Source organism: Heptranchias perlo, chromosome 43 (assembly GCF_035084215.1).
Source record: "Heptranchias perlo isolate sHepPer1 chromosome 43, sHepPer1.hap1, whole genome shotgun sequence".
NCBI classification, from domain to species: domain Eukaryota; kingdom Metazoa; phylum Chordata; class Chondrichthyes; order Hexanchiformes; family Hexanchidae; genus Heptranchias; species Heptranchias perlo.
Window position 1 is genome coordinate 1043642 of NC_090367.1, and position 10776 is coordinate 1054417.

Consider the following 10776-nt stretch of genomic DNA (forward strand, 5'->3'; position numbering starts at 1 on the left):
TCTCCATTTATCCAATTTTGGAAGTCGTTTAAAATATTTCCCCCGCAGTTTTAACCTGGAAGTTACATAATGCCCACAACTCACTCTGACTTTAAACCCCCTGAGTATCATTTAAAAACTTACACTGCTCACCTCAAACTTTACATGTCTTACTGTCTTGTTATTCTCCCTCTATGGCTGCCCTCACTCTTAGAACGCACACTCGGAGAGTGGGGAGTCCCTGTTCCTGGATCCTGTACACAGTGAGAGTCAGCATCTTCGACTGGGGGCAGGAGTATGGGAGCAAGGAATAATTACAATTAAAATGCAAAAAAACATAAACAAAGAACTCCCATTTCTACCGGGCCTTTCACCACCTCAGGACGTCCCAAAGTGTTTTACAGACAATGAAGTACTTTATTTTTGAAGTGTAGTCACTGTTGTAATGTATGAAACGCAGCAGCCAATTTGCGCACAGCAAGATCCCACAAACAGCAATGTGATAATGATCAGATCATCTGTTTTTTTAGTGATGTTGGTTGAGGGATAAATATTGGCCCCAGGACACCGGGGAGAACTCCCCCTGCTCTTCTTCCAATAGTGGCCGTGGGATCTTTTACATCCACCTGAGAGGGGCAGACGGGGCCTCGGTTTAACGTCTCATCCGAAAGACGGCACCTCCGACAGTGCGGCACTCCCTCAGTACTGACCCTCCGACAGTGCGGCGCTCCCTCAGTACTGACCCTCTGACAGTGCAGCACTCCCTCAGTACTGACCCTCCGACAGTGCAGCACTCCCTCAGTACTGACCCTCCGACAGTGCGGCACTCCCTCAGTACTGCCCCTCCGACAGTGCGGCACTCCCTCAGTACTGCCCCTCCGACAGTGCGGCACTCCCACGGTACTGCCCCTCCGACAGTGCGGCACTCCCTCAGTACTGCCCCTCCGACAGTGCAGCGCTCCCTCAGTACTGCCCCTCCGACAGTGCGGCACTCCCTCAGTACTGACCCTCTGACAGTGCGGTGCTCCCTCAGTACCGACCCTCCGACAGTGCAGCGCTCCCTCAGTACCGACCCTCCGACAGTGCAGCACTCCCTCAGTACTGACTCTGGGAGCATCGGCCTAGATTATGGGGCTCAAATCTCTGGAGTGGGGGCTCGAACCCCCGACCTTCTGACTCAGAGGCGAGAGACACTGACAGAGCACCTTATCAAACAGAAGTTAATTGTAACTCCTTCCAAAAATCAAAAAAAAAACACCCCAAAAATGATGCAGCCATGTAACGTTGACAATTCGGACTATTTTTAACATCATTAATATGCAATTTCTATATCAAAGGAATCACAAGTACAGAAGTGGCTATTGAAAGGATAGCTTTCAGGCAAAATCATTCAAAGTGCAGGGTGAGTCATTCTCCAAACACCAGGGACAGGCAAAAATTAGAAGTGAAAAAATAACCAGACACACACACAATTCAGAAAAAAACAAAACCTATAGTCACATCTCCTTACATGGGGCTGCAGCTAATTCCACGTCACAGATACAGGGCTCCATTCTAACATCTTGCCTTGCAAGGAGATGTTTGTGGGCTGCAGAGATCCACACACAGAATAGAGAGTGTTATCCAGTCTATTGGATTAGAACCTGTTACGTAGCCCGCTCCCCGCTGGGTGGCTTTTCTTTTTTAAATGGGAGGATAATTGCAGAGGCACAAACCGAAACAATTAAAAAAAAAAATCGATCTTAATCCCGGCCTTAGCCGAGTTATATAAACCCCCCCTCCCCGGTCCCGAGGTGGCAGGGGGGATGTGTCCTTTTCTTTTCAAAATCAAATCTCCCATCCTTCCCCCCCCACTGACTCCCGCATAGGTTATGGGTTCCGCAGGCGCTGGGACTCCCCTCAGGTACCTCATATGCCAAACACTGGGTGTCGTGGGATATTCATCCTTGGGAGGCATCACTTCTGACCCCACCACCAGTCCAGGGAATTTAGGCTACAAATTTCTTTTAATTTTTTTTCTTATCTTTATCTTTTAGGGGAGTGAGATTTTGAAGTTAACAACTTGAGGCCTGAGACAGTAGAAAACACTCCCAGGGCAGGTACAGGGTTAGATACAGAGTAAAGCTCCCTCTACACTGTCCCATCAAACACTCCCAGGGCAGGTACAGGGTTAGATACAGAGTAAAGCTCCCTCTACACTGTCCCATCAAACACTCCCAGGGCAGGAAGAAGTGTCTACTCAGGATGCTCCAGTCATCATGTGTGCGGGTCAGGTTTGATGGACCAGCTAGTCTTTCCCTGCCTGTCATTTTTGTATGTTTGTATGTCTGCCTGTTCGTGTGTTCGTATGTTTGCCTGGTCGTAAATTTGTGTGTTTGTATGTTTGTCTGTTCATATGTTTGCCTGTTAGTATGTTTGCCTGTTCGTATGTTTGCCTGTTTGTATGTTTGCCTGTTCGTAAATTTGTGTGTTTGTTTGTTTGCCTTTTTGTATGTTTGCCTGTTTGTATGTTTGCCTGTTCGTATGTTTGCCTGTTCGTATGTTTGCCTGTTCGTATGTTTGCCTGTTCGTATGTTTGCCTGTTTGTATGTTTGCCTGTTCGTAAAGTTGTGTGTTCGTATGTTTGCCTGTTCGTATGTTTGCCTGTTCGTATGTTTGCCTGTTCGTATGTTTGCATGTTCATATGTTTGCATGTTCGTACATCTTCAGGCTGCTCACAATGGATGCCGAGTGGGAGGGTAAATCAGGACGGGAGTTCGAGGGGGAGAGCCAGGAACACGGGCGATAAGGAAGGTTCCCGTGACGGGGAAAGGAGGGGTGGGGTTAGGGGGGAGTTTCAAACGCAGGGAGAGAAGAGCCAAAGTGTAGGGGGTGGGGCGGAGGTTTCGAGGGTATGTTCGAGAGGGTAGTGTGTCCTGGGTCAAAGATCAAATGCAGGTAGCAGGGAAGAGGGAGTGGGCGAGGAGCCGATCGGCTTGAGGAAGAGCAGAGATTTATCCAGATGGTTACAGCTGGCAGAGATTGCCGAGATACGATGGAGCCCTGGAGGGGACAAAGATCGGTCTTAATGGCCCACGAAACATGCCCTGAATCAGCAGAACTCATCCCAGTAAAAAAAGCAGGAACTTGTATTTGTACAGCCCCTTTCCCCACCTCAGGACGTCCCAAACACTTTACAGACAATGAGGTATCTTTGAAGTGTGGTCACTGTTGTAATGTAGGAAACGCAGCAGCCAATTTGCGCACAGCAAGATCCCACAAACAGCAATGTGATATTGACCAGATCGTCTGTTTCAGCGGTATAGTGGCCAGGGAATCTTTTACATCCACCATTGGGTGGATGGGGCCGCAGTTTAACGTCTCATCCGATAGACAGAACCTCAGACAGTGCAGCAATCCCTCAGTACTGACCCTCCGACAGTGCGGCACTCCCTCAGTACTGACCCTCCGACAGTGCGGCACTCCCTCAGTACTGACCCTCCAACAACGCAGCACTCCCTCAGTACTGACCCTCCGACAGTGCGGCGCTCCCTCAGTACTGACCCTCCGACAGTGCGGCACTCCCTCAGTACTGACCCTCCAACAACGCAGCACTCCCTCAGTACTGACCCTCCGACAGTGCGGCGCTCCCTCAGTACTGACCCTCCAACAGTGCAGCACTCCCTCAGTACTGACCCTCCGACAGTGCAGCGCTCCCTCAGTACTGACCCTCCGACAGTGCGGCGCTCCCTCAGTACTGACCCTCCGACAGTGCGGCGCTCCCTCAGTACTGACCCTCCAACAACGCAGCACTCTCTCAGTACTGACCCTCCGACAGTGCGGCACTCCCTCAGTACTGACCCTCCGACAGTGCGGCGCTCCCTCAGTACTGACCCTCCGACAGTGCGGCGCTCCCTCAGTACTGACCCTCCGACAGTGCGGCACTCCCTCAGTACTGACCCTCCAACAACGCAGCACTCTCTCAGTACTGACCCTCCGACAGTGCGGCACTCCCTCAGTACCGACCCTCCGACAGTGCGGCACTCCCTCAGTACTGACCCTCCGACAGTGCGGCACTCCCTCAGTACTGACCCTCCGACAGTGCGGCACTCCCTCAGTACTGACCCTCCGACAGTGCGGCACTCCCTCAGTACTGACCCTCCGACAGTGCAGCACTCCCTCAGTACTGACCCTCCGACAGTGCAGCGCTCCCTCAGTACTGGCACCGGGAGTGTCGGTCTGGATTATGGGGCTCAAGTCTCTGGAGTGGGGGCTCGAGCCCATGACCTTCTGACCCAAAGGCAAGGTTTGGTAAGGAGGTGCAATGGTCCTCAGCACCCCAGGGTTAGGGAGGGGAAAATCTGCCAGGGTTCCTGCTCCTGATGACCTAGCTGCCAGGTGAATATTGGGCTGAGGGAAGGGCTGGGTTTGCTTGCGAGGCCCTCCACAGTCGAGCGGCCGGCCGACACTTGCCGCCCGGACTGAGGCACAGAGGAACGGGCCACTCGGGCGAAGGGGATCAGAGAGCGGCTGGCAAGAGCCAGGGGTCTTCAGGAGAGGACGAGAGGGGGGGGAAAGCTGAGCGAGGGAACATGCAGCAGAAAAGTGGGATCAAAGTGTGGGCCGACTGCATGAGTTTGACAGCAAAGTGGCTCCTTGTGGGTCTGTCGCCACCTGGTGGGCATTGCATGTGCAGCAGAATGGAGCATTGACGCTTCACTGGCCTGGAAATTGGATCGCACTGTGCTCGTTTCACGGGCGTAAAACGGGCGCCTACAGCGTCCAAAGTGGCGCGCGGCGCACACTCACCCCGTGCCAGAAGTGCGCTGCCCGCCATCTTGGCAAAGGCTGCTCCCTGCAGGCGATAGGCCCTTTTCATAGCTGTGGCTCAGGGGTCTCTCTCTCACCTCTGGGTCAGAAGGTCGTGGGGTCGAGCCCCCACTCCAGAGACTCGAGCCCATAATCCAGGCCCACACTCCCGGTGGCAGTACTGAGGGAGCGCCGCACTGTCGGAGGGTCAGTACTGAGGGAGCGCCGCACTGTCGGAGGGTCAGTACTGAGGGAGCGCCGCACTGTCGGAGGGTCAGTACTGAGGGAGCGCCGCACTGTCGGAGGGTCAGTACTGAGGGAGCGCTGCACTGTCGGAGGGTCAGTACTGAAGGAGCGCCGCACTGTCGGAGGGTCAGTACTGAGGGAGCGCCGCACTGTCGGAGGGTCAGTACTGAGGGAGTGCCGCACTGTCGGAGGGTCAGTACTGAGGGAGCGCCGCACTGTCGGAGGGTTAGTACTGAGGGAGCGCTGCACTGTCGGAGGGTCAGTACTGAGGGAGCGCTGCACTGTCGGAGGGTCAGTACTGAGGGAGCGCTGCACTGTCGGAGGGTCAGTACTGAGGGAGCGCCGCACTGTCGGAGGGTTAGTACTGAGGGAGCGCCGCACTGTCGGAGGGTCAGTACTGAGGGAGCGCTGCACTGTCGGAGGGTCAGTACTGAGGGAGTGCTGCACTGTCGGAGAGTCAGTAATGACGGAGTGCCGCACTGTCGGAGGGTCAGTACTGAGGGAGTGCTGCACTGTCGGAGGGTCAGTACTGAGGGAACGCCGCACTGTCGGAGGGTCAGTACTGAGGGAGTGCCGCACTGTCGGAGGGTCAGTACTGAGGGAGCGCCGCACTGTCGGAGGGTCAGTACTGAGGGAGCGCCGCACTGTCGGAGGGTCAGTACTGAGGGAGCGCCGCACTGTCGGAGGGTCAGTGCTGAGGGAGCGCCGCACTGTCGGAGGGTCAGTACTGAGGGAACGCCGCACTGTCGGAGGGTCAGTACTGAGGGAGTGCTGCACTGTCGGAGGTGTCGTCTTTCGGATGAGACGTTAAACCGAGGCCCCGTCTGCCCCTCTCAGGTGGATGTAAAAGATCCCACGGCCACTATTGGAAGAAGAGCAGGGGGAGTTCTCCCCGATGTGCAGAACAAGGGGGCAGAACCTTAAAATTAGAACCAGGCCGTTCAGGGGTGATGTCAGGAAGCACTTCCTCACACAAAGGGGAGTGGGAATCTGGAACTCTCTCCCCCAAAAAGCTGTTGAGGCTGGGGGTCAATTGGAAATTTCAAGACTGAGATGGATGGATTTTTGTTGGGTGGGGGGATTAAGGGTTACGGAACCAAGGCGGGTAAATGGAGTTAAGATACAGATCAGCCATGATCTAATTGAATGGCGGAACAGGCTCGAGGGGCTGAATGGCCTCCCTCCTGTTCCTGGATTCCTAAACTGTCTCATTAAAGATAAAAATACCCTGATCGTTTTTTGAGTGCTGGCAGCCCATTGAAATTCATGTGAAGGCTAATTTGCTCTACCTTTTCTCTGATCTTTTATTTGAAGTTGTTTTGTTTCATGTGGGATGTCTCATCACTACTCACTCAGCCATTGAATTATTTTTGGCTGTCGTTGTCACCAAGTTTCCGCATTTAGACCCTGCAAGTGGAATGAGGTTTAAAAATAGTTTGATCATCTTTGGCTCTTGTATTCTGTTGTTTGAGTTGTGGGCGGTGAGAGATGTCCCTATTAGCTCCAAGACTCCCACTTCACCTTTAACTCCTCAAAGCACCCGAACATGGTTTGAGTGACCTGCCCCTTCCCCTCGGTACCCGCTCGAATTCACAGCAGGTTAGGCAGGATCAGAAAAGCTGAGGGGTGGCCGATGCGGTGTCGTGTTTGTGTTACTGGACCCGGAGAACGTGAGTTCAAATCCCGCACTGGGCAGCTCTGAGAATTCGAATTCAGTTCAAAAACCGAAGCTGGAATTAAAAAGCTGGTCTCAGGAAAAGTGAAGCTGTCAGACTCTCGTAAAAACCCGACTGGTTCGTCAATGCCCCTTTAGGGAAGGAAACCTGCCGTCCTTACCCGGTCTGGGCCTAGACGTGACTCCAGTCCCCCACCCACCAACGTGGTTGACTCTTAGCTGCCCCCTCTGAAGTGGTCTCGCAAACCCCTCAGTTTAACCAAAATCTCCACCAGCGGTTCACGGAATTACATCGAATGTACAGCACAGAAACAGGCCGTTCGGCCCATCTGGTCCATGCCGGTGTTTATGCTCCACACGAGCCTCCTTCATCTCCCCCTATCCCCATATCCTTCTATTCCTTTCTCCCTCATGTGTTTATCGAGCTCCCCCTTAAATCCATCTACACTATTCACCTCAACTACTCCATGTGGGAGTGAGTTCCACATTCTCACCACTCTCTGGGGAAAGAAGTTTCTCCTGAATTCCCGATTGGATTTATTAGTGACTATCTTATATTTATGGCCCCTGGTCTCCCCCACAAGTGAAAACATCTTCTCTCCGTCTACCCTATCGAACCCTTTCATAATTTTAAAGACCTTTATCAGGTCACCCCTCAGCCTCCTCTTTTTAGGGAAAAGAGCCCCAGTCTGTTCAGCCTTTCCTGATAGTTAGAACCTCTGAGGTGTGAGACGAAGTCCCATGGCCACTTTTTCAGGAGGGGTCCAGACCGGGTTAAGGACGGCAGGTTTCCTTCCCCAAAGGACATTGGTGAACCAGTTGGGTTTTTTACAACAATCCTGCAGCTTCACGGTCACTTTTACTGGTTCCAGCTTTTTATTTCCGGATTTTAAAAACGGAATTAAATTCTCAAACTTTAAACTGCCCAGGGTGGGACCTGAACTCACCGTCTGTGGATTACCAGTCCCGTAACAGAAACACTACACCATTACACCCAGTGGATTGGGCTGATTGGCCTGTCTCCGTGTAATGTAATCCTATTGTCCTGGGGCCAATATTTATCACTCAGCCAGTAACAGATTAAGAGAAAGTAATTAATTGGATCTGAAGCTCTTTTTTTTTTGGAGGTGAGCGGCAGAATAGAAATGCAAGGTACAGAGGAGATTTACCAGAACGGTCCCAGGGATGAGGGACTTCAGTTATGTGGAGAGACTGGAGAAGCTGGGATTGTTCTCCTTAGAGCAGAGAAGGTTAAGGGGAGATTTAATCGAGGTGTTCAAAATCATGAGGGGTTTTGACAGAGTAAATAAGGAGAAACTGTTTCCAGTGGCAGGAGGGTCGGTAACCAGAGGACACAGATTGAAGATAATTGGTGAAAGAACCAGAGGGGGAGATGAGGAGGATGTTTTTTTAACGCAGCGAGTTGTTCTGATCTGGAATTCACTGAAACAGGCTCAACAATGACTTTCAAAAAAGGGGAATTGGTTAAATAGTTGAAGGAGATACAATTTACAGGGCGATGGGGAAAGAGCAGATGGGGGAGTGGGACCAATGGGACAGCTCTTTCAAAAGAGCCAGCACGGACACGATGGGCCGAATGTTCCCCTTCTGTGCTGTACCGTTCAATGATTCTAAGTGCTTTTCTTCAAAAAGTGGGCGGAGGCGGGTGAAGAGAGTGCGTGGATCATATGCAATCCATTAAAAATGGCACAAGCAGGGGTACGATGATAACACCTGCAAGCTGGGTCTCCCCGTCCCAGCAAAAGATGCCTCACATCCCGTGTAAATTTACACTTTGCAAATGGCAAGTGCTCAGGGGGTTATCCCAAACAGCAGCCGTAGAGCCGGTTGTCTACAGGAGGCTGCGGTTTGTCTGCTTGATATCTGACTTCTTAGTTAGAGACTCTGTCTAGAGATACTCTGTCTATCGTCCTGAAGCATAATTTAATCCCACTGCGCCGGCAAACGTGAACCCCCGAATCTCCACAACCACTGGAGACAAGAAGTTAAACAAAAGGAAAAGAGAAAAAAAACAACAACAGGCAAATGTCACTTCAAATCGATCCCCTGGCAATTGTGCTATAAATAAACTTAATCTGACCGCAGAATCGCATTAAAAGATTCTGATAGTTTCAGGGGCTCCTCCCCTCACTCTGAATATCCAGGCAGCTCAGGGAGGGGGGACATGCGTTTCCCACTCTGCTCGATATCAGATTCAGGAGGTCTGGAAACGCCAGGATCTCTGCGAAATTATATAAATTCACCTGACGCGGATAATAAGCCTGTCTTAATGGAATCTGTGCTGCCATGGCAACCACTGCAGTTAATGTGCCTCAGGCATCGCCCTCTCTGACTCTGTGTCTCTCTCTCCCCCTCTCCGTCTCTGTGTCTCTCTCACCCCCTCTCTGTGTCTCTCTCTCCCCCTCTCTGTGTCTCTCTCTCCCCCTCTCTGTGTCTCTCTCTCCCCCTCTCTGTGTCTCTCTCTCCCCCTCTCTGTGTCTCTCTCTCCCCCTCTCTGTGTCTCTCTCTCCCCCTCTCTGTGTCTCTCTCTCCCCCTCTCTGTGTCTCTCTCTCCCCCTCTCTGTGTCTCTCTCTCCCCCTCTCTGTGTCTCTCTCTCCCCCTCTCTGTGTCTCTCTCAACCCCTCTCCGTCTCTGTGTCTCTCTCTCCCCCTCTCTGTGTCTCTCTCTCCCCCTCTCCGTCTCTGTGTCTCTCTCTCCCCCTCTCCGTCTCTGTGTCTCTCTCTCCCCCTCTCTGGCTCTGTGTCTCTCTCTCCCCCTCTCCGTCTCTGTGTCTCTCTCTCCCCCTCTCCGTCTCTGTGTCTCTCTCTCCCCCTCTCCGTCTCTGTCTCTCTCTCCCCCTCTCCGTCTCTGTGTCTCTCTCTCCCCCTCTCTGTCTCTCTCCCCCTCTCTGTCATAAGAACATAAGAACATAAGAAATTGGAGCAGGAGTAGGCCAATCGGCCCCTCGAGCCTGCTCCGCCATTCAATAAGATCATGGCTGATCTGATCCCAACCACAAATCTAAAGAACACAAGAAGTCGGAGCAGGACCCGGCCACATAGCCCCTGGGCCCTCTCCGCCACCCACAGGGCATTGACCGATCCGAACTCAGCTTCATGTCCAATTTCCTGCCCGCTCCCCATAACCCCTAATTCCCTTTACTTCTAGGAAACTGTCTATTTCTGTTTTAAATTTATCTAATGATGTAGCTTCCACAGCTTCCTGGGGCAGCAAATTCCACAGACCTACCACCCTCTGAGTGAAGAAGTTTCTCCTCATCTCAGTTTTGAAAGAGCAGCCCCTTATTCTAAGATTATGCCCCCTCGTTCTAGTTTCACCCATCTTTGGGAACATCCTTACTGCATCCACCCGATCAAGACCCTTCACAATCTTATATGTTTCAATAAGATCGCCTCTCATTCTTCTGAACTCCAATGAGTAGAGTCCCAATCTACTCAACCTCTCCTCATATGTCCGCCCCCTCATCCCCGGGATTAACCGAGTGAACCTTCTTTGTACTGCCTCGAGAGCAAGTATGTCTTTTCTTAAGTATGGAGACCAAAACTGTATGCAGTATTCCAGGTGCGGTCTCACCAATACCTTATATAACTGCAGCAATACCTCCTTGTTTTTATATTCTATCCCCCTAGCAATAAAAGCCAACATTCCGTTGGCTTTCTTGATCACCTGCTGCACCTGCATACCAACTTTTTGATTTTCTTGCACTAGGACCCCCAGATCCCTTTGTACTGCAGTACTTTCCAGTCTCTCGCCATTAAGAAAATAACTTGCTCTCTGATTTTTCCTGCCAAAGTGCATAACCTCACATTTTCCAATATTATATTGCATCTGCCAAATCTCCGCCCACTCACCCAGCCTGTCTATATCCCCTTGCAGGTTTTTTATGTCCTCCTCACTCTCTACTTTCCCTCCCATCTTTGTATCATCTGCAAATTTTGATATGTTGCACTCGGTCCCCTCCTCCAAATCGTTAATATAGATTGTAAAGAGTTGGGGACCCAGCACCGACCCCTGTGGAACACCACTGGTTACTGGTTGCCAGTCCAAAAATGAACCATTTATCCCA